Here is a 27,018-nt window from a genome sequence, read left to right as displayed (position 1 = left end):
AATCTAGTATCTTATACTTCTTTTGAATATCTTTGTTTCTTTTTAAGCTAGGGCTGCTGATAGATTTTCAATAATTAACCAGTGTCTTAGGTCGGGTTCTCTATAGAGAAGCAAAACCAGTAAAGCGTATATAGAGATTTATATCAAGGAAATGGCTTACTTAGTTGTAGAGGCTGGAAAGTCCCAAGTCTGTGGGTCAGGATAAAGGCTTCTCCTGATTCACGTAGCTGCGGGGTCTGTGAATCCAAGATCGGCAGGTCAGAAAGCAGGGCTGTTGCTCACAGGCTGTGAAGGGTGATGAATCCCAAGATTGGCAGGCAAGACCACAGGTAAGCTGCTAGCTCAATCCCAAGAACTGGAGGTCAGATAAACAGGAGCCAGCTGCAGGATCCAGAGTGATTAAAAGCCCTCGAGCCTTGCCAGGATGTCCACTTATATTCAATGCAAACCACATGCCCAAGGAAACTCCCTTTCAACTGACTGGCTACTCAGAGCAGATCCTACCATGGAGGTGATCACATTATATCAAATTTCATCATGGACATGATCGCAGCATCATACAATGGCCAAACTACATCATAACTGCCAAACCACTTAGAATCATGCCTAGCAAAGTTGACACAAACCTTAACCATTACAACCAGTATGTCAGTATGTCCCACCATGTATCTGTCAGTTTGTCATACTGTGGTGGCTTGCATGTTGCTGAGATACTGGGAACTTTGCCACTGGTATTTCAAATATCAGCAGGGTCACCCTTGGTGGACAGGTTTCAGCCAAGCTTCCAGACTAAGACGGACTAGGAAGAAGGGCCTGCCAGTCTACTTCTGAAAAAATTGGCCAATGAAAATCTTTGAACAGCAGCAGAACTTTGTGTGACATAGTGCCAGAAGATGAGCCCCTAAGGTTGGAAGGCACTCAAAATACGACTGGGGAAGAGCTGCCTCCTCAAGGTACAGTTGACCTGAATGACGGGGAAGGAGTCAAACTTTGGGGACCTACATTTACAACTCAAAATGAGAAGGAACAGTTGCAAACATCCATTAATAATCGGAACATGTAATGTATGAAGTATGAATCTAGGAAAATTGAAAATCACTAAAAATGAAATGAAACACAGAGACATCAAAATCCTAGGCATTAGTGTGTTGAAATGGACTGCTATTGGACGTTCTGAATCAGATAATCATATGGTTTTACTATGCCAGGAGTGACAAACTGAAGAGGACTGGTGTTATGTTCATCAAAGAACATTTCAAGTTCTATTCTGAAGTACAATATTGTCAGTGATAGGATAATATCCATATGCCTACAAGGAAGACCATTTAATAGGACTATTATTCAAATTTACACACCAACCACTAAAGCCAAAGATGAAGAAATTGAAGACTTTTACCAACTTCTGCAGTCTGAAATTGATCAAACATGCAGTCAAGATGCATTGATAATTACTGGGATTGGAATGCAAAAGTTGGAAACAAAGAAGGTTTTGTAGTTGGAAAGTATGGCGTGGGTGATAGACTCAATGCCAGATATTGCACGTTAGAATTTTTAAAAACCAACAACTCCTTCATTGTAAATACATCTTTTGCCAACATAAATGGTGACTATACATGTAGACCTTGCCAGATGGAATACACAGGAATCAATCAACTACATCTGTGGAAAGAGACAATGGAAAACCTCAATATCATCAGTCAGAACGAGGCTAGGGACTACCTGTGGAAAAGACCATCAATTGCTCATATACAAGTTCACATTGAAAAAAATTAAAACAACTCCTTGAGAGCCAAGTACGACCTTGAGTATATCCCACCTGAATTCAGACCATCTCAAGAACAGATTTAACCATTTTAGCTGAAGGGAAACATAACACAATACAGGGAGAGGTCAGCACAATTGGACTCAACCAAAAGCAAAGAAGTTTCCTGAATAAACCAAATGCTTCGAAGGACAGAGTAGCAGGTGCGTGGGTCTGGGGACCACGATTTCAGGGGATATCTAGGTCAACTGGCATAATAAAATCTATTAAGAAAACATTCTGCAACTCACTTTGGAGAGTGGTGTCTGGGGTCTTAAACACTAGCAAGCAGCCATCTAAGACACATCAACTGGTCTCAACTTACCTGGAGCAAAGGAGAATGAAGGCCACCAAAGACACAAGAAAATTATGAGCCCAAGAGACAGAAAGGGCTACAGAGAGACTATATCAGCTTGAGACCAGAAGAACTAGATGGTGCCTAGCTACAGCTGATGACTACCCTGACGGGGAACACAACAGAGAATCCTCAATTGAGCTGGAGAGCACTGGGATGCAGAATTCAAATTCTCGTAAAAAGACCAGGCTTAATGGTCTGACTGAGACTAGAAAGACTCCAGAGGTCATGGTCCCCAGACCTTCTGTTAGCCGAAGACTGGAACCATGCCCAAAGCCAACTCTTCAGACAGGGATTAGACTGGACTATAAGATAGAAAATGATACTGGTGAGGTGTGAGCTTCATGGCTTAAGTAGACACATGAGACTATGTAGGCAGCTCCTGCCTGGAGGGAAGATGAGAAGGCAGAGGGCAACAAAAGCTGGCTGAAAGGAAACAGGAATACAGGGTAGAGAGGAGTGTGCTGTCTCATTGGGGGAGAGCAACTAGGAGTATACAGCAAGGCGTATATAAATTTTTGTATGATAGACTGACTTGATTTATAAACCTTCACTTAAAGAAAAAAAAAAAAAGATTTGAAGCACTGAACGCTAACAACTGAAGATCAGACAAGTTGTAGGATGACATGAAGGTCATCCTACACAGAGAAAGCAAGAGGTCATTAAAAAGACAAGATCAAAATGGATGTCAGCAGAGACTCTGAAAGTTGCCCTTGAACTTAAAGGTAGATAAAGTGAATGGAAGAAATGATAAAGTAGAAAAGCTGAACAGAAAATTTCAAAGGGTGGCTCAAGAAGACAAAGTGACGTATTATAATGAAATGTGCAAAGACCTGGAGATAGAAAACTAAAAGGGAAGAATGCGCTCGGCATTTCTCTAGCTGAAAGAACTGAAGAAAAAATTCAAGCCTTGAGCTGACAATATTGAAGGAATCTACAGGGAAAATATTAAACAACACAGAAAGCATCAAAAGTGGATAGAACATTAGCCATTAGAGAAATGCATATTAAAACTACAATGAGATTCCATCTCACTCCAACAAGGCTGGCATTAATCCAAAAACATAAAATAATAAATGTGGAGACATTGGAACACTTATACACTGCTGGTGGGAATGTAAAATGCTACAACCACTATGGAAATTGATTTGGCGTTTCCTTAAAAAGCTAGAAATAAAACTACCATACGACCCAGCAGTCCCACTCCTCTGAATATATCCTAGAGAAATAAGAGCCTTTACATGAACAGATATATGCACACCCATGTTTATTGCAACACTGTTTACTATAGCAAAAAGATGGAAGCAACCAAGGTGCCCATCAACGGATGAACGGATAAATAAATTATGGTATATTCACACAATGGAATACTACGCATCGATAGAGAACAGTGAGGAATCTGTGAAACATTTCATAACATGGAGGAACCTGGAAGGCATTATGCTGAGTGAAATTAGTCAGTTGCAAAAGGACAAATATTGTGTAAGACCACTATTATAAGACCTTGAGAAATAGTTCAAACTGAGAAGAACACATTCTTTTGTGGTTAAGAGAGGGAGGAGGGAGGGGTGGTGGGAGAGGGGTATTTACTGATTAGATAGTAGATAAGAACTACTTCAGGTGAAGGGAAGGACAACACTCAATACAGGGGAGGTCAGCACAACTGGACTAAACCAAAAGCAAAGAAGCTTCCTGAATAAACTGAGTGCTTCGAAGGTCAGCAAAGCAGGGGCAGGGGTTTGGGGACTATGGCTTTAGGGGACAACTAAGTCAATTGGCAAAATAAAATCTATTAAGAAAACATTCTGCATCTCACTTTGAAGTGTGGCCCCTGGGGTCTTAAACGCTAGCAAGCGGCCATCTAAGATGCATCAGTGAGTCTCAACCCACCTGGATCAAAGGAAAATGAAGAACACCAAGCTCACAAGGTAGTTATGAGCACAAGAGACAGAAAGGGCTACATGAACTAGAGACTACATCATCCTGAGACCAGAAGAACTAGATGGTACCCGGCCACAACCGATGACTGCCCTGACAGAGAACACAACAGAAAACCCCTGAGGGAGGAGGAGAATAGTGGGATGCAGATCCCAAATTCTCATAAAAAGACCAGACTTAGTGGTCTGACTGAGACTAGAAGGACCCCGGTGGTCATGGTCCCCAAACCTTCTGTTGGCCCAAGACAGAAACCATTCTCGAAGCCAACTCGTCAGACATGCATTGGACTGGACAATGGGTTGGAGAGAGATGCTGATGAGGAGTGAGCTACTTGCATCAGGTGGACACTTGAGACTGTGTTGGCATCTCCTGTCTGGAGGGGGGGATGGGAGGATAGAGAGAGTTGGAAGCTGGCAAAATTGTCACCAGAGACTGGAAGTGCTGACTCATTAGGGGGAGAGCAAGTGGGAGTACAGAGTAAGCTGTATATAAACTTATATGTGACAGTTTGACTTGATTTGTAAACGTTCACTTGAAGCTCAATAAAAGTTAATAAAAAAAAAAAAGATTACAGCCAAGAAAACCATCTGGGACAGTTCTACTCTGTCACGTGGGATGGCTACGAGTTGGAGTTGACTGAACAGCACCCAACAACAACATGATGGTGTGGAGTTATATTTCACAGAAGGCCTATTTGAGTAATGCCTACCCTATATATGACCGAATTTAACACTCCCCGGTCCTGGCCCATGCTCACAATCATTGTTATGCTTGAGCCTATTGTTGCAGCCACTGTGTCAGTGCATCTCATTGAGGGTCTTCCTCTTTTCTGCTGACCCTCTACTTTACCAAGCATGATGTCCTTTGACAGGGACTGGTCCTCCTGATAACATGTTCAAAGTATGTGAGACAAAGTCTCATCATCCTTGTTTCTAAGCAGCATTCTAGCTGTATTTCTTCCAAGGCAGATTTGTTCGTTCTTCTGGCAGTCCACGGTATATTCAATATTCTTTGCCAACAGCATAATTCAAAGGTAACAGTTATTTTTTGGTCTCCCTTATTCATTGTCCAGCTGTCACATGCGTATGAGGCAAATAGAAATACCATGGCTTGGGTCCTTAAAGTGACATCTTTGCTTTTTAACACTTTAAAGAGGTCTTCTACAGCACATTTGCCCAATGCAATGCATCATCTGACTTCCTGACTGCTGCTTCCATGGGTGTTGATTGTAGATCGAAGTAAAATGAAATCCTTGACAATTTCAGTCTTTTCTCCTTTTATCATGGTATTGCTCATTGGTCCAGTTGTGAGATTTTTGTTTTACGTTGAGGTGCAATCCATACTGAAGACTATAGTCTTTGATCTTCATCAGGAAGTACTTAAAGTCCTCTTCACTCTCAGAAAGCAAGGTTGTGTCATCTGCATATCTCAGGTTGTTAATGAGTCATCTTCCAATCCTGACAAGGCTTTCCTCCTTATATATTCTAGCTTCTCAAATTATTTGCTTAGCATACAGATTGAAAAGTATGGTGAAGGATACAACCCTGACACACACCTTTCCTGATTTTAAACCATGCAGTATCCCCTTATTCTGTTTGAACAACTGCCTCTTGGTCTATGTACAGGTTCTCAATGAATACAACTGAGTGTTCTGGAATTCCCATTCTTCCCAATCCATAATTTGTTATGATCCACAGAGTCACATGCTTTTGCATAGTCAATAAAATACAGGTAAACATCCTTCTGGTATTCCCTCTCTCAGCCACGATCCCCCGGGCATCAGCAATGACATCCCTCATTCCACCTCCTCTTCTGAATCTGGCTTAAATTTCTGGCAGTTCCCTGTTGATGTACTGCTTCAACCATTTTTGAATTATCTGCAGCAAAATTTTACTTACATGTGATATTGATGATATTGCTCCAAATTTCTGTATTTTTTTTGTTGGATCACTTTTCTTTGAAATGGGCCCAGATATGGGTCTCTTCCAGTTGGTTGGCCAGATAGCTGTCTTCCAGCATTGCATCTGTTTGTTTAAACATCTTATCTTAATTATCTAGTGCTGCTATAACAGAAATACCACAGGTGGATGGGATTAACAAAGAGAAATTTATTTTCTCAGTTAGGAAGATAGAAGTCTGAATTCAGCGTGCCAGGTCTACGGGAAATTTTCTCTGTCAGTGCTTAGGGAAGGTCCTTGTCATTAATTTTTTTCCTGTTATAGAAGCTTCTCAGAGCATGGATCCAGGGTTCAAAGGACAGACTCCCCTTCCAATTCTTTATTCCTGGTGACAGGAGGTCCCCCATCTTTCTGCTTGCTTCTCTCTTTTATATCTCAAAAGAGCTTAACTCAAGATACAATCTAATCTTGTAGGGTTACTCCTGCATCATTAACATAACTGTCTCTAATCCTGCTAATTAACATCATAGAGGTTTGGACTTACAGCACATAGGATAATTACATCAGATCACGAAATGATAGACAACCACACAATACTGGGAATCATGGCCTAACCAAGTTGACACCCATTTTGGAAGGACAGCTCAATCCATAACATATCTCAACTGGTATTCCTTCGATTCTTAAGAGTCTTGTTTCTCACCGAGGCCTTCAGTGCAGCTTTGACCTCTTTCTTCAATATCATCAGTTCTTGATCATTTGCTACCTCCTGAAATGGATGAACATTGACCAATTCTTTTTGGTACAGTGACTGTGTGTATTTCTTCCATCTTCTTTTGATGCTTCCTGTCTCAGTCAATATTTTGCTCATTGAATACTTCAATATTGCAACTTGAGGGCTGAATTTTTTCTTCAGTTCTTTCAGCTTGAGAAATGCCAAGCATGTTCTTCCCTTTTGCTTTCTAACTCCAGGTCTTTGCACACTTCATTATAATACTTTACTTTGTCTTCTGGAGTTGCCCTTTGAAATCTTCTGTACAGCTCTTTTTCTTCATCATTTCTTCTATTCACTTTAGCTACTCTACATTCAAGAGCAAGTTTCAGAGTCTCTTCTGACATATATTTTGGTCTTTTATTTCTTCTCTTTTTAATGGCCTCTTGTTTTCTTCATATATGATGTCCTTGATGTCATCCAACAACTTGTCTGGTCTTTGGTCATTACTGTTCAATGAGTCAAATCTATTCCTGAGACGGTCTCTAAATTCAAGTGGGATATACTCAAGGTTGTACTTTGGCTCTCATGGACTTGTTCTAATTTTCTTCAGCTTCAGCTTGAACTTGCAGATTAGTAATTGATGGTCTGTTCCACAGTTGGCCCCCGGCCTTTTTCTGACTGATGATATTGAGCTTGTCCTAGTCTCTTTCCACAGATATAGTCAGCTTGATTCTTGTGTATTCCATCCAGCAAGGTCCACCTGTATAGTCGTCGTTTATGTTGTTGACAAAAGGTATTTGCAATTAATAAGTCCTGGTCTTGCACAATTCTATCATGTGATCTCCAGCGTCATTTCTATCACCAAGGCTATATTTTCCAACTACAAATTCCTCTTTATTTCCAACTTTCGCATTCCAATCCCCAGTAATTATTAACGCATCTTGATTACATGTCTCAATTTCTTCACCTTTGTCCTTAGTGGCTGGTGGGTAAATTTGTATAATAGTCATATTAACTGGTCTTCCTTGTTGGCATATGGATATTATCCTAACACTGATGGTGTTGTACTTCAGGGTAGGTCTTGAAATGTCCTTTTTGATGATGAATGTGGTGCCATTCCTCTTCAATTTTGTCACTCCTGGCATAGTAGACCATATGACTGTACAATTTAAATGGGCCAACACCAGTCCATTTCAGCTCACTAATGCCTAGGATATTGATCTCTATGAGTTTATTTCATTTTATGGCTTCCAATTTTCCTAGATTCACACTTTGCACATTCCACATTCTGCTTATTAATGGATGTTTGCAGCTGTTCCTTTTCATTTTGAGTCATGCCACATCAGCAAATGAAGGTCCTGAAAGCTTTATTCCATCCATGTCATTAAAGTCAACTACTTTGAGGATGCAGCCCTTCCCCAGTCATATTCCAAGTGCTTCCAACCTGAGGGGCTTATATTCCGGCACTACATCAGACAATGTCCTGATGCTATTCATAAGGTTTTCACTGACCAATTTTTTATAAGTAGATTGCCAAGTCCTTTTTACTCTTTCTTATTCTGGAAGCTCTGCTGAAATCTGTCCACCATGGATGATCCTCCTGGTATTTGAAATACCAGTGGCCTAGCTTCCAACATCACAGCAACACGAAAACCACCACAGTACAACAAACTGACAGACTAGTGGTGGATATGCTGGACAGATACCCTTTATTCTATCAATGATTTGTTCGAATTTAATATGACCAGAGACTGGCTTTCTAAACAGTGAATTTTTAAAAATATGTGTGATTCCTTTTATTGATATTATCATAAGTTATGAAATTTTACAGAATTAATTGTTAAATGGGAAGAGTCATTACACAAATAAATTTAAAAATATAAAGTTTCCTTAGAAACTTTCCATTCCAAATTCCATTCCAAATATAATGATTTCCTTCTTTGCTATCTTCAAGGGATTTTACAAAAAAAATTCTCCCTGTGCCAAAATTAGAGCTTTGTTTTTTAACTCTAATTTTCAGATTAGAAAATACTGTCCCATTGGTACATGGAAGAAATTAAAACTCCTAACGAAATAAAATACTGGGAAACACTCACACACACATAGGCCCAATTATATAGGTAAATCTCTTTTCAGTAACCCACTCTCTGAAGGACAGTCACAATTTTGTGCGACCCTGGCATTCTGCCTGCCTTTCTAATTCTTTCATTTAATGCCGATTCACGTAAACATCAATTTTCTCTGACGGTGGTGGTCTGGAGAAAGGAGGGAAATACTGGTTTAAAAATAACATTTGCTTCTACACTATGAAAAGGAGGAAAAATATGGAACAACCTCTAAAGAGGTTATCTTAAAAAATGAGAAGCAACCAAGAGCAATTTCATATACCATTAATCAATATTATGCAGCTTAATTTTTTGGGTATCAATTATTTTTATAATGCGAACTATAAAACTTCAGATAAATCAAATAATGAAATTCAACAAATATCCTGGATTCAACAGCTGAGTTTTCTGAAAGAAAGCAGAAATACAGATTTCTTTTCATGCAATAATGCATCTGATATTAAAAGCTGTGTTAAAACCTACTAATGCACCAGAATTTCCATGACTTCAAATTCATTGGAAATTCCACACAATTTGGAAAACACTGTCTCACAAAACTGACTTTGTGATCCCTCATGGAATAGAAATATGATAGAATTTACAGCATGAAAATATTATTGGGTTAAACAAATTACATTAGAATGCAAAACTGAGTACAAGAATATTTGAAGTTCATTTAAAATATATATTTTTTATCCTGACTCTGTGGCAACAGGTTTGGTTTTGGTTTGGTGGCCCAAAAGAAGTGGCAAAATGGCCTCCTGAGTCACATCTGATAAAAGCTCACAAGTACATCAACATGCCTACAGTGTATCTGTTGTTGTTGTTCAGTGCCACCACGTTGTTTGTGGCTCATGGTGACCTCGTTACAGAATAGAACTGACCCATAGGGTTTTCTTGGCTGTACTCTTTACAGAAGCAGATCTCCAGGCCTTTCTTTGACAGATCAGCTGGGGGGTTCGAACTGTCAATGTCTAGGTTAATGGCCAATCACAAACCCTTGTATCACCCAGGCTCCTGATGAGGAAATACTCTAACAGCTTGATTTCTTTTTATTTTAATACTGACTTTCATATAAAATCTAAGACCCTGACTTTGCCCAAAAGAAGACTCGTGGTTATACTAGGCAGGCTTATGTTCATGATGTGAAGTGCTAAGGTAAGCTGGTGTCCTTGGAATTTATACTTAAGCCATTTGGGAAGTCTTGATCTATGTTTACTTACATCCCTGAGATACAGAGCTCTTTTGGCCACTCTTATTGTTTGATTTTGTTCACCTAAAATGTCAGTGATGAATCGACGTCAATTACTTAATTCAGATGAAGAAAGGAGATATATTGTTTATTGTTGCTTGGTTCCACTTCTGGAAACAGAATTACTATTTCCTTGCCTGTTAGGTATATTACTCACACTGATATATAGTGGCAGGGAAGTGAACTAGGCAATAGAATAGCAAAGAGGGACTCTAAAGGGCATACCTAATAATCTGGGTCACTTTTAAGGGAGACTCTGGATGCCGTATATCTTTCCACGGAGAATTCTGAATATTAAGTACATAATGGAACATTTTAATGGTAAGCAACCCACAGCAGTTTACATTGTAAATTTCTAGCATTCCAACCTGTAGTCTTTACATTGTCAGTGTGTGCCTGGAAACACCATATATAATACAATAAGTGTGGTATTTTATTATTCAAGGTTGGAAGAGCCCATAATTTAACTAGCGCTTCCACAAACAAGAGGTAATCTGATGTAGTGGATAAAACACAGGATTTGGAGCAAGAAGACTGGAGTCTCAGTTCCAGCTCTATTGCTAACTACACCCACTCCTCACCCAGCGACCCGGTTATGTTCCAAACACCAAGTTGTCATGCAAAAATCAATGTTACGTGAAAATGGAGGATGACCACATCAGATCACAAAATGGGGGATGATCACTGTCAAATTATATCATTAACATAACAGCCAAATTACATCATTACATAACAGCCAAATTACATCGTTACATAACTGCCAAACCACTGAGAATCATGGCACAGCCAGGTTGACACAAGCCAAGTTGACACATAACCTGAACCATCACAGCCAGCGCTACTCTCACCTGCCACTACTCTCGCCTAGCACCTCTGCATTCATTACTGCCTTATGTATGTCATTAATGCGCAAAATAGACAGATTTTAAGAACTACCGTCAAATGTGAAATGTCAGATAACGAGACAGTGGATAAGTGAAGAGTAGGTGTAATGTCATGTTCATCAAGGAATTAAACATTCTGCTCTTGGTTCCTCTGCTGTAAAATGAAAACAATCATCACTATCTTTCACTTGGAGGTTTGGGAAGATGTATACAAAAGCTGTCAGAAAGCTATATAAATTAAAGTAGTGACATTAATTTTTATGATTAACAAGTAGTCATACCTCTATTAATTCCTCCTGCATGCCTCACTACTTACTACAAAGGTGCCAAAAACAGAACACAGGTGAAGAAAAAAAAGGGGGGAGGCGGATAAAGATGAAGGTTCACATCAAATCATCAGTATCTTGACATATTAGCATCTCACTAGGATTTAAAATTATGACATCATTTCCTCCTAACCAGCATTAATAGCTCCTTACTATTAGCCCATTAGAACTAGTGAACAGAAATTTCTGAGACCATAATATATACTTTCTATATAATTCCAAGATCAGACAGGAGGAGGGAGAAAGGGAGAAGACAAATAGGCCCTGACAGAAACAGAGTAATAGCCATTCAAAATTTGGCAATCCCACCATTTTACCTGTACAAAACATAATTGAGAACATGCAACAAACAAAAAGGGTTCTACCTGCCAAAATAGATTATTACTGAGTCTTTGCAGAAAAGATCACGCAGCACCTATCTGCAACTATTTTAGAAACAGTTTAAGCAGGCAAGCTTATATAAACCCAAGCTCAGAGCATACTGTTGTTAGCTACCATTGAGTAGGCCCCAATGCATGGCCACCCTATGCACAAGGTGATTGGGCCATTGTGATCCACAGATTTTTCATTTGCCAATGTTCCAGAAGTAGATTTCCAGGCCTTTTTCCTAGTCTGTCTTAGTCTGGAAGCTCTGCTGAATTCTGTTCAGCATCACAGTAACATAAAAGCCTCCACCGACAGATGGGTGGTAGCTGCGCTTGAGGTGCACAGACCTGGGTCTCCCTCATGGAAGGCAAGAATTCTACCACTAAACCACCAATGCCACCCCTCAACCCCTAGCATATCAGAGAAGCAAACTGGGAAAGGGAGGAGGCACAAGGATAGCAAAGAGAAGTCAGAGGTTGGCAACTTGACACCAAGGAAGGAGACCAAACAAACAAAATGGCCTATTAAAATGACTCCAGGGCTCAAAAGTAACACAATCTGAGGTCACTGCATACAGGAACTAATGGCCCTTCCTCTGCCCTCAGACTTGGAGCACGAACTATTACCCACCATACAGTTTCCAAATGGTACCCTCTGAGTTCTGGACGAGGCAGTGAGGCCCCAGAGAAGCACCACAAGAGTGTGCAGGAGCTGGGCAGCATGGAGACGGAGAGGCTCTGGCCCCCTGCGGACACCAGCGTCAACCGAGCAGCTGTGCTTCACTCTGTTTCACTTAGTTGAGTGATGCTTCTTTGATGAAAAGTCCCTGTTGGTTAAAAAAAATAATAATTTTTTAAAATTAAAATATGACCACCACTGGGATCACAGCTCAGGATCCTCAAACCAGTATGTCTAAATGTACAAATGGAACATACTGGCTTCCTCAAAACATCATTTTCCTTCCTGTATTCTAACCAACTGCCCAAGATAGAAACCCTGAAGTTTAACCTTGACTTAGAACAATCCCGTGAAAATTGTATTCCTTCCTCTCCCTCAATCCCACATTCAGCAGGTCACCAAATCCTGCTGATGGACCCTGCCACCTATTTCTTGGATTTGTCCCATCCCAGACATTCCTAATGAGTCTATTCTACCTCAGGCAACTGTTTCCTAATTTGCCTCCCCCTACCAGCTCACATGTCCCCTCAGAAAGTATCTTCTCCTTGAGCTCGCTTATGTGAGCCATGTTCCAAGTCCAGCACTGACCCTGCCACTTCCCTGCCTGACACCATGCTATGAGACAGAAACCAAATGGGCAGTAACTACTTCCAGGATTTAGAATTAAGAGTGCTTTTTTATTTGAAGTTCCTGCGTGGTGTAAATGGTTAATGTGCTTGGCTGCTAACCAAAAGATCAGAGGTCGGGTCCACTCAGAGGCATCTTGGAAGAAAGGTCTGGTGATTTACTTCCAAAAAACCAGCCACTGAAAACCCAATGAAGCACAATTCCACTCGGACCCACGTGGGGTTGCCATGAGTCGAGGTCAACTGAATGGTAAATGGTATAAAAAAAAAAAAATAGGTACTTTAAAAACTTCTCCCCCAAATTTCCACTGAAACATATTTTGAAATATTATATTTGAGATATATTTTACACACAAAAAAGCCAATAATTATCATGGGTGGTATGTGACTTCGATGTTTGTAACATAAATTTCAACTACAGCTCTTCACAATCTCTCGTCCCCAAACTACATTCCCAGCTCATCTCTTCTAGCTCCTTCCCTTCCCCCATCACTCCCTCCCCTCCACTCAGAAGGCCTCTGTGGAGCTACAGCCCAATCCTGCTTCAGGACAAAGCTGAAAGTCAACTTCTCGGAAGCCCTCCTGACAGCCCCCAGGCAGCAATAATCACCTCTCTGCTCCTCTGGGTTTCCATAGCATCTACTGCATGCCTTTAGAATAGTGCAATCAACACTGGACTGCTTAAATTTGTTATTTGTTCTCCCCACTAGACCTTGAGCTTCTAAGAGCCACAGGCCATGTCGGAGTGGTTTGTACTGACTAGCACCAGGTCTGGCACAGAAGCCCACCAATAAATGCTGAAGGGTGAAGGTACAATTCTGTTTTATCTGTATTATTAAGTCCTAAAAAAAATTTTTTTTTTTTTTTTTTTTTTGTGATAAGTCAGGTCCCTGGGTGGTACAAATAGTTTGCCCTTGATTACTAACCAAAGGTTGGTGATTCAAACCCACCCAGTGGCACCATGGAAGAAAGGCCTGGCAATCTGCTTCTGTAAAAATTACAGACAAGAAAACCCTATGGAGCAGTTCTACCCTGTAACACACGGGGTCACCATGAGTCAGAACTGACTTGATGGGAATCGGTATGGTTTTTTGGTTTTATATGCCCATTGCTTATTATGTGATATGATAAATTCTTGTGAATTTACAATTCTTTTTTTGTATTCTCCACTTCTTGTGTAGTTAATGGTCTACCTACTTAAAGGATGCTGTACAGAACACCAACCTGTACTTGAATACTTGAAAAGTGTTAAATGACTATATATAACATATTCAATGGTTTTTTTTTTTTTTTTTTTAATGGTGTATGGATAATTTTAAGTTTTACAGAAGTTTGTGTTGTGGCAGGTTGCATGTCCTGGCTGAAGGCTGCCTGAAGAGTGGAGTCCATAAATGGGTAGAGAAAAATTCCTAAAGTGCTGTTACTGATTTCTGTATGAGGAAGCTCAGATTTTTAATTGCCAAAGACATCTGTGAAGCAGTTGGGATGGTGTCTCAACTACCGTCTCACCAGCTTTGTGTTAGTTGCTACTGAATCAGCCCCCAACTCGTGGCAACCCCACGCACAACAGAACAAAATGGGCCTAGTCCTGTACCATGCCCATGCTGGGTTGCAGGCTGTACCATTGTGATCCACAGGGTTTTAGTTGGGTGATGTTGGAAGCACATTATCAGGCCTTTCTTTCTAGTCTGTCTTAAGTCTGAAAGCTCTGCTGAAACTTGCTCAGCATCACAGCAACATGCAAGCCTCCACTGACAGATGGGTCATGGCTATTCACCAGCTTAGCTGGGCGTCAAATTTAGAAGCACTCAGACCATGACCCACCTCAAATACCACTTTGATTATGTGATTCCCTTATTCAAAACCTTTAATAGCTCTCTTTCGCCCACATATTAAAACTTAATAGTTATCCTTTGCCTAAGGATTAAAATCCAAATTTTTTATCCCTTCTTCCTTCTTACCTTACAAACCCCAACCTACCTTAGGGAAGAGAATGGGGCCATGGAAGGCGGGGAGTTGAAGGAAGACAACTAAATGTGTCAAGCACGGGCAGTGTTATCTTGTAGTGTCAGAAGTCCTCTAACTTCCAGAAGGGAAATGAGAATACTCATCAGACCAAAGCTGATTCCTGTGAGGTGGAAGTCAGATATGCCTCCACTCTCCAACCTTTTTTTTTTACCAATTCTGACATCAGCTCCACACGATCCTCTCTACTTCTCTGCTGGGTTCGATAACTCATTGCAGTAGCCACACAGAACTCACAAACCACACTCACAGTTATGGGACTTATTGGGGAAATAACAGGTTACAACTAGGGATCAGAATCAACTTGGAAGTAAAAGGAACAACTCAGGAAACAGCATACAGTTCGTCAATCAGGACAGCTTTCAACCAAAACAGTTCTCAGCTCCTTCTTGGCTGTGCTGCAGGGAGGTCAGGCTTCTCAGCTAAGCTAGCTTTCTCTCGGCCAGGCTAGCAAGCCCTTCTCTTGGCCACACTAGCCTTCTCTTAGCCTCTGCCCTGCCCAGGCAAATGCTACAGGTCTTTAGCTATACCAACAAGTGCCTGGAAGCACCCCACTCTTCCAGCAAATCTCCTGACCTAAGGTGCTCAGCTTTCTCCCCATGGGTTGGCAAGCCCACTGCAGCTGCCTCGGTCCACTGCTGCGAGCTGTCTCATGCCATCTCGAGGTCTTCGGTGTCACAGCACCCTTTGTCTTCAGGGTCTAGGAAATGGTTCTCAGCACAGAGACCTTGGATCCCAAGAACATGTCTACTACTGTCTCTTCTTCTTGATGGTAGTGATGCCCCCCTCAACCTCTGTGGGATTGGCCCTTTTATGAGCCAAATCCTCCCACCAAGACCACAAACTGACCAATCCCCTAGGTAGGCCACAGTCACCTTATTTGCACAGTAATCAACCAACCCCTCCAAGGGTTTTACGTACTTTATTTGCATAGCAAGCTGTCCAATTCCTGCAAGGTCTGTAAAATAGACCAATCACATGGCAGGCTGTGGCCCAACCAATTATTTTTGGTAGAATTATAAACCCAAGGCCGGAAAGGCCATCTGAAAAGAGAAATCCATTGCACTGCAGCCAGATACTGCTAAGTACTGGTATTTCAAGACAAGATCATGGTCCCTCCCCTCTATGATTAGAGTCTACAGGGAACGATTTGGAAATCTAAATGCATTATATGTAGGGTGAAATACGCTATTAGGATAGTATACTCTAAGTGATATGGGAGCCCCGCAGCCAGCCGGCTATTTCTTGTAGAGGATGACTGAGAAAATCAGAGCCATGCATATAAAAGCTGTCTCCTCTTCCTGCCAACACAGTAGCGCAATTCCGAGGCTTAGGGAGTCCTCAGCATCCTTAAATTCTCATAAGGACTTACTGCAACAATGTCTATTATTGTTATGCCTTCTATTTTATTTATATTTCTATTCCCAAACCCCAATCTGGATCAAGTTCTAACTATCCCTGTCATGAGTGACTCAAAATTCACACAGAGTTAAAATGGAATTCTAACCAGGAAAACCAGAGAGAAATAAATCCAAATAGATTACAATTTTTTGTAAGGAATATTGCTACTGGAGAATCATTTTGATATTTGCTCTTCTGACCTCTCTCTAACTAGGCTATAATATCCTGGTTACCAGGGACTTTATTTTGTTTTATGGTCCCCAGGGCCGATTTGGGGTCCCATAGGCAATTATGGGCACAGAGTAGATAACAGATGAATAAATAACCTATATAAAAAAACTAAAAAAAATTTTTTTTTAGTTTTTTTATAAGCTCCATAAATTTACAAGTCCCACCTTCTAAAAGAATTACCACATCCACAACACACCAACATTTTAAAACCCCAAAACATAGCAAGACAGTTTGCAAAAATATGCAAAAAAGTATACTCAGAGTGTCATGTAATAAATTTCCATACAATTACAATGGAAAGCAAAACAGGGCCACTCCTTTGAAGTAACAGCAAGGCACCAGCTTGTCACTGTTTTCAAACGTGGCCAACATCTAACTGAGTGCTTTGCGCAAACTCATAATTAGCCAATGAGCCATCAGAGAAACCTTTATGTATGCAAAGCTTCGTCTTTACAAATAGTTGATCTACTTCTGTTCCTAAAAAACCACCACTAGAAAACAGACAAAGAATGATAATAAATGCATTAACAAAAGAAAGAAAACCCCATGGGATGTAAAATCTTTTTTTGTTTAACATGTTTTCTTATCTTCCACATTCATTACCACAATGCTTGGCTTCTAATAATCACTCACATCGTTAGTCACTGGCAGATCTACTTCATGAACAAGCTGTGCACATTTCTGTGCAGTCATCTGGAAACTGGAACTCATTTTCCCATAGAAACAATGTTATGAGTGCTGATACACTTCCCTGGTCAGCCCACTAAGACCCTCTTAACTCTCATGCAGGTGGCCTTTAATACCGCTTAAAAAAAAAAAAAGCTAGCTCAAATCCCTGAGGTCTACCTTTGACATCTGCCAACCTACCTTCTGCTGCCTCCCACACCCGCATGTAAGTGTCTCCAACCCTCACAACCACACCATTGCCCAAACTTTAAATTACCTGCACTTCCTCCCTCCTCCAGTTCTTTCATATGTGCTTCTCAGCAAAGAAAATCAAGGTGAATTCATGGGCTTATAATTGTGAATGAAAGAAGTCAGGAAAACTGATGAAATCTGTGAATCTTTTTCTAGGTTACCATGATTTTCTGAAATATAGTACTACCAAATCAATTAAATTCCGGAAGTATTTCAGTTGGGCTCTACCATCATTCATCAAACTCTCCTTTAAAAGCATCTGTCAATCTGATCAAGCTTTTGGCAGTCCACCAGCACTTCAGACAAATTCCTTCACTGCATTGCTCAAGGCCTTCCTAAACTACCGTGCTCCAGCGTTCCAGGTCTGTCTCCTCCCTTCACTGTTACACAAGTATTGCATTTTATAAAAACAAACCAAAACACATGCACTAATCAAAGAAAATGTACATTTGATAGTTCTGCCAGCAGTTTAACAAAGTAAAAATGAAAAACATTAGGCTATGTGGAAAAAGATACTCTATGGATTAAAGCAAGGTTGGTAAATGGCCCACTGTAACTAAGCATGTTCTCCCAGGACCAGTAAGCGTAAGCTGTTGCTACCTAACAGAATGAGACCAGTTTGTTGTACTCTAGTGGCTTGCATGTTGCTGTGACACTGAAAGCTACGCCACCAATACCTAAAATACCAGCAGAGTCACCCATGGCGGACAGGTTTCAGTGGAGCTTACAGACTAAGATAAACTAGAGAGAAAGGCCTGTCAATCTACTGCTGAAAATTAGCCAGTGAAAACATCTATGGATCACAGAACACTGAATTTGACCGGCTTACTTTGGACATGTCATCAAGAGGGACCTATTGCTGTAGAAGGACATTATGGTTGGTAAACTGGAGGGCCAGTGAAGGCCACGGAAATTCTCAATGAGATACACTGACACAATAGCCCCAACAATGGATTCAAACATACCAATAATCATGAAAATGGCAGAGGGCCAGGCAGCAGTTGTTAAACATTGGGTTACCATGAGTTAGAGCCAACTCTACAGCAACCACCGCCCCCTCATAGACGGTTCGCATTTTCACCATCCCAAACCCAATGATTCTTTCTGTTTCGGAACAAACCCCCAATGTTACTAACGTGTGTGCTTTCCAGATTCCTTTGTCCCGTGGCAGAAACCAGGAACTGGAGTTATGGAAAGAATGGTAAACCCTGGTAATCCCAGTTTGTAAACCAAAGCTGCTTTTCACTACCGCAGCAATAAAGAATACGTGTTCCCTATAATTAAGTGCTTCAAAATTAAATTTGGAAAAGAAAATCGTTAGAAATTAAATATTATGTTTCCCCAAAGGGGAAATTCCTGCTTTAAAATAATCCCCAACAGTAACATCAACTAATGAGAATACCAAACAATATGAGAAAAAGATTTTGATGTTTAATATTTCTTAAAAAAGGAAATCAGAATTGTTATCACAGGAAAAACCAAAACTACACAGGTCTCCTTTACATTTATTTTATGTTTTTTTTTCTTTTAATTTGAATTACATATGGGTTGGAGTTTAGAATTCAGTGCTTATAAATTCTAAAGTGCTACAGCTCAGTATACACACATTTATAATCTGTTTTTCACCATGCATATCGCTTTAAGTTTTGAATTTATACTTTATATGAGAGTCTCTTTAATTCTAGGAGAATTGGTTTTGAGTTGATTAGTGCTCTCCCATTAAAACTGCATAATCAAATAACTAAATTATAAGGCATAATTCTTATACATGAATTACATTTTTTACAACATATTAACTCTATTAATACTAAACAACTTTAGATAACAAGATGCTTTATAATTTCAACCTGATCAAAAGCAGAAGCCCATTTTAGTAGCAATTTGCTTTTTCTTTTTTGAGTATAAATTTGAAACATATACAATATCAAATTTCATGGTTTTTTTTTTATGGGGGGGCAGGTATTTAGCGTATCGTGTTTGAAACTGTCTGTGGAATCAAACTAGAGTCTCACTGCGGTAGTCATATCACACTAAAATTTTTTTTTGTTGTTTTTGCTAAATGGCTTCCATTGTGTATTTAGTGAATCTGATATGGAAAATTGCTAATGCAATAAGAGTGTCATATAAGCTTTCCTGACTTTGCCCAGCCACAGCCACAATATTCAGGAGGAGGCCCAACTGGGCTCGCTCTCCACAGCCGCTTACCAAGTCCTTAGCTCAAAGTTCAACACTGGCTTTCTGAAAGATGGACCTGACCTCTAAGACCGATTATATGGGGTAAGCCCTTCACGGATTTTATTTCAGAAGGGCCCATGGGTTCAGTGAAAAGATCTGTCACTTAATGTTTACTGACTGAGTACTATATAGGGCATTGTGGTCAGTATTAAGAGAATGAAAAAGATAAAATAAACATGGTCCCTTTCTTCATGGATCTTACAGTCTAAGGAGAAGAAATAAGATTAGTATATGAGTAACTCAACAGAAAAGAAGATATGACAAGAACAGAAAATACAAAGGGCCACAGGATTGCTCAGAGGAGGAATTAGGACCAGGGTCATCACAGCAAGTTCTCTGAAGGCACACCTGAACAAAAAAAAAAAAAGAGGTGGAAGATGCCAACAAGCCTGAGATCTGGTAGGGGCCAGGGGGCAGGGGAAGACATTCTAGGCATTATAGCATGCAGAGGAGAGGAAGACCAGGGCATGCTTGAGAAACTACAATTCACAATTTTAACTGCAGCACAGTGTGTGAGAAGGGTGGGAAGTAGGCCTGGAAAAGTGGTTTGGGGTCTGTCTGAGGGTGAGACCAATACAGAGCCATGCCTGCGGCAAAGGAGTCTGGCTGTGGCGTCCAGGACGGTTTTGGGGAGGGAAGTATCAGGATGCAGAACACTGAACAAGATTAACATCCATGCTTTCATGGCTACGACCCTAACAAAATATCTTGCAATCTTAACAACTTTAGTTGCCACAAGTTTCTAAAGAGACATAATTTGCAAGAATATTTATTTTTAAAAGTTACTTTATTACAACGGATATTTATTTTCTATGATGCTCCAACTCATCAGACATTCACTAGATTAACATTAAAGCATCAATCACTGAAGCACCCAGACTACTACAACCACGTGTGGGTTTGCTGTTGGCTTTTTCACTTCAGAATAACTTTCCAACTCACTAGCAACAGTAACCAAGGAAATGTAAATCCAACAGCCTAGAATTACAACTATTTGAGGAGATCCACATTTTCAATGTACTGCTACATTTACTGTTTTTTTCTGGACACTCCCCTGTTTCTGAATTCCTCTCTTATATGTTCGAAACAATAAACATAATGTCTACACCAAGCTTCATTAAAGCTTTAAAATTTAATATGGTATGTTTTGCTAATTAAAAAACAAACTTCTTTATTTGCCATAACTTTTACCTTCCCTTAAATCAGATAACATCATGAGGGTAAGTATTATTTCCAGCATATCAAAGCAGAATGATTAAATTGCTCTTTTATATATTACAGTCTGGGTATACATTACAGAGGGAACAGCAGATATAAACTAGGTAGTTGTGACCACTTATTAAACACCATCTCTCCAATCTGGCAAAGGAAATTACAGTCTCATTAATCAGAATTAAACTGTTCATAAAACCAAAATTGAGTATTTTAATCTTTGCAAAATAATTTCTTGACAGATTTTTTTCTCCTTCAACTGACCACATGATTAGGAAGGTGAAAGAAACTTACCATTTGCTTATTACTTAGAGATATCCGTAATGTTTCATTAAAAACAACAACCACTCATGTTCTCATTCTACGTCTTGGGAAGTCTATTTTTCAGAGCTGCAGTGGTTGGCATCTGTGAATATTTTCTGATTACGCATTTACAAGGAATATATAAGTCTTTTAAAAGAAAAAGATTTGAAAAAACGAAAAGTCAAGTTGCTTATGGTGACTTCACAGATTAATGACAAAGAATTACACAGTACTGTCATGGATTGAACTGCGTGGCCCAAAAATATGTGTCAACCTGGTTAGGCCATGATTCCCAGTACTGTGTAGCTGTCCTCCATTTTGTGACTGTAATTTGATGTTAAAGAGGATTAGGGTAGGATTATAACACCCTTACCCAGGTCACATCCCTGATCCAATGTAAAGGGAGTTTCCCTGGGATGTGGCCTGCACCACCTTTTATCTCTCAAGAGATAAGAGGGAAGCAAGGTATGAGGTATGAGGACCTCATACCACCAAGAAAGCAGTGGTGGGAGCAGAGCACAACCTCTAGACCTAGGGTTCCTGCACAGGGAAGCTCCTAGTCCAGGGGAAGACTGATGACAAGAACTTCCTCCAGGGCTGACAGAGAAAGCCTTCTCCTGGAGCTGATGCCATGAATTTGGACTTGTTTCCCACTGGACTGTGAGAGAATAACTTTCTCTTTGTTGAAACCATCTGCTTGTGGTATTTCTGTTATAGCAGCACTAGATGACTAAGTACTTAGGGGTTTAACCTAAAATCTGTTTATATCTTTGGTTTTTAGTAAACATTGTACTTACTGATAAAAATGAGTTTGCTCAGATCAAGATTATGTTAGCATTCTCTTAAACACAGCTTGAAACCGGAGCCCAAACATAAAACAACTCTGCAAAGATAGTCACTCCCAAACACAGGAGTTGGTTCTGTCAGAACAGATTAAGTGGCTGTCTCCTAAAGAGAGCTGTCTTGTCACCAATGAAGGTGTCTATTACCACTAAAAGTTCATTTGTTGATATATTATTTGAAACTTCTGTCATCTTATATTTAAAATGCTCCTTATGTATAAACTATTGCATCATTTTCTTAATTGCAGTGTCCTTCTTGGATAACCACAAACTTGAAAATGGTCCAAAATCTTGTTCATGGTTTCCTACAAACAGGGAAACTCATTTATTGAAACTTTGTCTCTTTGGAGTTGAAAATGTATTTGGGTTTTATTTCTACTTCCTTTTTAAATACCAATCACTATTTTTAAAATGTAAACACCCAATGGCATTCCCACAGACAGGAATACTAAGGCTGTTGTATTCACATTTCACTAACCCAGAAAAAAAAAAAAAAACCAGAAGAATGCCCCAAATGCTTCGCCCAGTTACTGCCACGGGGACGGCATTAATAAATGCCTTATCACTGTACAATTATCCTCTATTATTCCTTGTAACACACGCTCCCAAGATCATCAGCGAAATTCGGCAAGCAACTGAAATGGTACTTGTAAACTGGGTCCATTAAAGCAACCCAGAGTACCTATGTGTTTGTAACCCACGGTGAATAGCTGGGTAAAGAACTTACATGCAATTTTACCCCAAAACTAGATTTACCTCATGGGTAGGTAGGTTTTTTCTCAGACGTACCAAGAGTATTTCCAAGCTGTCAATTCAAATTTCTGGTGGTGCAGCGGTTAAAATCTACGGTTGCTAACCAAAAGGTCAGCAGTTCCAATCCACCAGCCGCTCTTTGGAAACCCTATGGGGGGCAGTTCTGCTCTGTCCTATAGGGTTGCTATGAGTCGGAATCGACCCCACAGCAATGGATTTTAATTCAAATTTCAACTGTAAAGGGAAGGAGGAAAAGAACACTAATGGGAAGACTGGTCAGTGATTAACTATTCTTAAAAAGGTTCTCCCCGCGCTCCTCCGCCGGATCACAACGCTGGCGTCAGTAAGTCTCCAGTATCTGTTCCCCACCTCGTTTCCCTCTCCTCCCCCTCCTCCCAGCTGAGAGCTGGCACCGAATGGCAGGCGAAGGAAAAGGCAAACATCCCAGCTCCGGACACAATCCAAGCGCTAGCCTAGCGACACTTGAACAACATTCCTAAGTTTTTGCTCACTTCGCATGCCTCAAAAGTAAGCAGAATAAAAAAGCCTACCGAATAGAGAAGGACAGTGAAGCCAATTGGGCCCTGATGATTTTTTAAATCGTCCCCGAAGAGTCACAATTACTACTGCTCAACCCCGATTTACCGCCTCTCTCTCCGGCTACGGAAACGGTTACTCCGCTCCAGTCTGGGTCTCACGGCGCCTGTCCTCTATGCCAGGGACCGGGAACAGGCGGCTGGAGCGCAGCCCTGCCCACGCCCTGCGCGCAGCCCCGGGGGCGCCGGAGTCCCCGCTCGACAGGCCGGCCCCCAGCCCGCGCCCCGCGGGTCTCAGGTGCGGCGCGCCGCTGGCGACGGCTGCGGCCGAGGGGAGGGCGCGCGGCTGCTCCACGGAGTAGTGCCCCAGGACCCGCGCCCACCCCCAAACGGGCTCCGTCAAGAAATAAAGTGATGACGAGCACAAACACAGTCAAACCACACACCGAAGAACCTCAAAAGACCTTCCTTGTGGAAGAAAACTTAGCCCTACACACACGCAAGCGCCCACCGCGCGTCTGGGGAGGGCATCTCTTACCTGTCCCGCGATGCCACTCATCCTTCCCCCGGGTCCGCCTGCCCCACCGCCGCGGCGGCTCCCTGGCTTCCGGCTCCCACCGCAGGGCCCTCGCGGCCTGACTGCATGCAGAGCGGCTGCAGACCGGGGCAGCTGGGGACCCAGACAGCGGCGGCGGCGGCAACCCAGCCGGCGTCAGTCTGACTGGAGCCGCGAAGCCTCAGCGCCCGTATTAGCTCGCAGACCTGGAAAGCAGCCAGAGAGCCTTTCTCGCCGGCCCGCCCCCGGCCCCGCCCCGCCGCGCGCCCCTGCCGCCGCCAGCTCTGGGAGCCGCGGGGAGGGGAGCGCGCTCCGGAGAACCGCGGGGGCAGGGGAGCGCGCTCGGGCGAGCGGACTGGAGCGCGTTGGCTAACTTGGAGCAGCTGGACCGGCGCTTGAGCGCACAGTTCAGGGCTGTGGGCGCCTGGCCGCTCCGGCCAGCCCTCTCCTTCGCCCTTTTGACACCCCAGGCCCCCCTCCTTCCCGCAGTGAAACCTTGCTCTTCGGGCCGCAGTGGGGGGCTCCCGCCTGCATGGATTAGCTCGCGTCTCTCTCTTCCCCTTTATCCCTGAACCTTCTCTTCTCCTCCTGGGTCTGAAGACAAAGGAGGCTTGTTAGCAGAACCAGAGATACACGACCAACGAATGATGTTCATGTTCCTTACCCATTTGTTTCTTATTTGCTGTACATCAATCCACAGTGCTAGTCCAGAGCAGCTGGTTGGCACTGGCACACCCACTGCCGTCGAGTGCAGAAGGAAATCTAATCACTCTGAGCGGTGAGTGGTGGTTGAAACTCGTCATATCATTAAGTGAATCGTAATTTCCTTATGTGTAGTTATTTACTTAACAGTCTAGCATGTAATATATAGTATTATCTAATAAAGATACAACCTTCTTGCCTCACAGCCTGACTACCGTTACGTAGCCTGTCACTTGGGGTCACTGATGGATGCTGCAGGACCTGCAACGTTTTGTTCTGTTGTACGTGGGGGTCACTATGAGTCGCAGCGGACTCAAAGGCACCAACAACTGTTGTATTTCAGCAACCACCTTGTTTAAAACAGCATATGTAGCAGAACCTCGTATGTCAGGCTTTAAACTCAAATTTAAATCCTCGTTCTCCACTACGCCCATGTACTTCTGCTCTAAGCCAGGTGTTAAGTTTGACATTGCTCTGGATGTGTTGCTGTGGTTAGGTGCCGTCGAGTCGGTCCGGGCTTATAGCTGCCCTATGCACGACAGAACGCTGTGGATGTGCAACACCAGGAAACCTTTGGACTGCCAAAAGCTGCAGATTTTGTCTTTAAGGATTGCACTTCATGTGCACTTTATTGCAAGTAAATATTAAAAAAAATAATAATAATAGGTCCTTAAAATTGATGTTAGCAGAACACCACTTGTGGCCCAGTTGTTTTTGTTTGTTTTTTATGTTTTTAGGAAAAGAAATGGCCCAGTCATTATCTCAGATTTCTTCTCTTATGTGAGCACAATGTGGCAGACACAGTGCAGAGCAAGAAATGACAACCTCTGCAGTGCTGGCCTGTACTTCTGGCCTGGAGTCTCTTCAAATCCACAGAATTCTCATGGCGCCTGGCAGGATTTTGATTTGCAGTCTCCTTGAGTGTCGTTTTTTTTTGAGTGTGGTAGTCTGCTGTTTTTGTACATTCTCATTTACATATGAGGAAAGTTTCACACTATGATCGCTTTTACCACCTAAAAGTTAGCCTGTTATTTATGCAATTCCTATTACTTATTTCTCAAACCCAGTACACATTAAAAAAAAAAAAAAAGAACCAGTTGCTGTCCAGTGGATTCTGACTCATGGCGACCACATGTGTGTCAGAGTAGAACTGCACTGAATTTTGTCAAAATTTTTTTCTGCTTCAATTGATAAACGATCATATGATTTTCTTTTTTAGCCTTTTTTTTATGGTAGATTATATTGATTGATTTTCAAATAGTGAGTCAGCCTTGCAGTTCTGGAATAAACGGCACTTGGTCATGGTGTATACTTCTTTTTATAAATTATTGAATTCTATCTGCAAATATTAAGGAGTTCTGCATCTATACTTACGGAGAATATTGGACTGTATTTTTTTCTTTTGTGCTTTCATTTTCTGGTTTTGGTATCAGGGAAATACTAGTTGTATAAAATAAATTAGGAAGTGGTGCCTCCTATTTTCTGAAAGAGACTGTAGAATTGTTGGTAATTTTTCTTTAAATGTTTGATAAAATTCTCCAGTGAAACCATTTGAGCCTGGAGATTCCTCTTTGGGAGCTTTAAAACTGCAAATGCAAGTTCTTTAATTGTTTGGGGCTATTCAAATTATCTATTTCATAGGTTAGTTGTCAGTGTTATATGGTTTTTCAAGGAAGTAGTCCATTTCGTGTAAGTTATCAAGTCTATGTGTGTGGAGTTGTTTGTAGCATCCCCTTATCTTTTTTAGGTCTCCAGGATCTGTAGTGATATACTTTATTTCCTTCCTGATATTCGTAATTTATGCCTTCTCTTTTTTTTTTTTCTCAGTCTTGACAGAGGTTTGTCAATTTTACTGATCTTCTCAAAGAACTATTTTGATTTTCTTTGTTTTTCTGTTTTTAATTGTTTTAAGCTCTTTATTATTTCCTTCCTTTTGCTTGCTTTGGGTTTATTTTGCTCTTTTTGTATTACTGATTTGCACTTAGTGGTATAAATTTCCCTTTCAGCACTGCTTTAGCTATGTTCCACGTATTTTAATGTATTTTCAATTTCAGTTCAATGTATTTTTTAATTTCCCTTGAGACTTCCTCTTTGACCATGGATTATTTAGCAGTATACTGTTTAGTTTCCAAGTATTTGGAGATTTTCCTGTTTTTGACTTCTAGTTTTATTCCATTGTGGTTGGAGAACACACTCTTAATGATTTCAATTCTTTTGAATGTTTAGGTTTGTATTATTGCTTTTTTTATTTTTATTTTTATTATTGCCCAGGTATGATCTATCTTGGTAGATGTTCTGTGGGCACTTGAAAAGAATGTGTATTCTGCTATGGGTAGGCAGAGTGTTCTATAAATGTTGAG

General features: G+C 41.1%; 1 protein-coding gene across 6 annotated transcripts in view; it reads right to left on the bottom strand.

Moving 5' to 3' along the window:
* The window catches only part of SMAD9 (SMAD family member 9), a 201,996-nt gene extending 177,960 nt beyond the window's left edge, over positions 1-24,036 (bottom strand). For 4 of the 6 annotated variants that reach the window (XR_002786430.2, XM_010592667.3, XM_064270247.1 and 1 more), the window contains exons 1-2: positions 23,939-24,036; positions 12,271-12,466 (exon numbers count right to left, since the gene is read on the bottom strand). The gene's annotated coding sequence lies outside the window, so the exon portion shown is untranslated. Of the gene's footprint in view, positions 1-160; positions 237-12,270; positions 12,467-23,938 lie in introns of all 6 variants that reach the window. The other 2 variants (XM_064270246.1, XM_064270248.1) reach the window with 1 other exon arrangement.
* Between the last annotated feature and the right edge of the window lie 2,982 nt (positions 24,037-27,018).

This window comes from Loxodonta africana, chromosome 17 (assembly GCF_030014295.1).
Source record: "Loxodonta africana isolate mLoxAfr1 chromosome 17, mLoxAfr1.hap2, whole genome shotgun sequence".
NCBI classification, from domain to species: Eukaryota; Metazoa; Chordata; class Mammalia; order Proboscidea; family Elephantidae; genus Loxodonta; species Loxodonta africana.
Note: the sequence above shows the minus strand (reverse complement) of the source record. Positions and strands in the feature narration are given on the sequence as shown.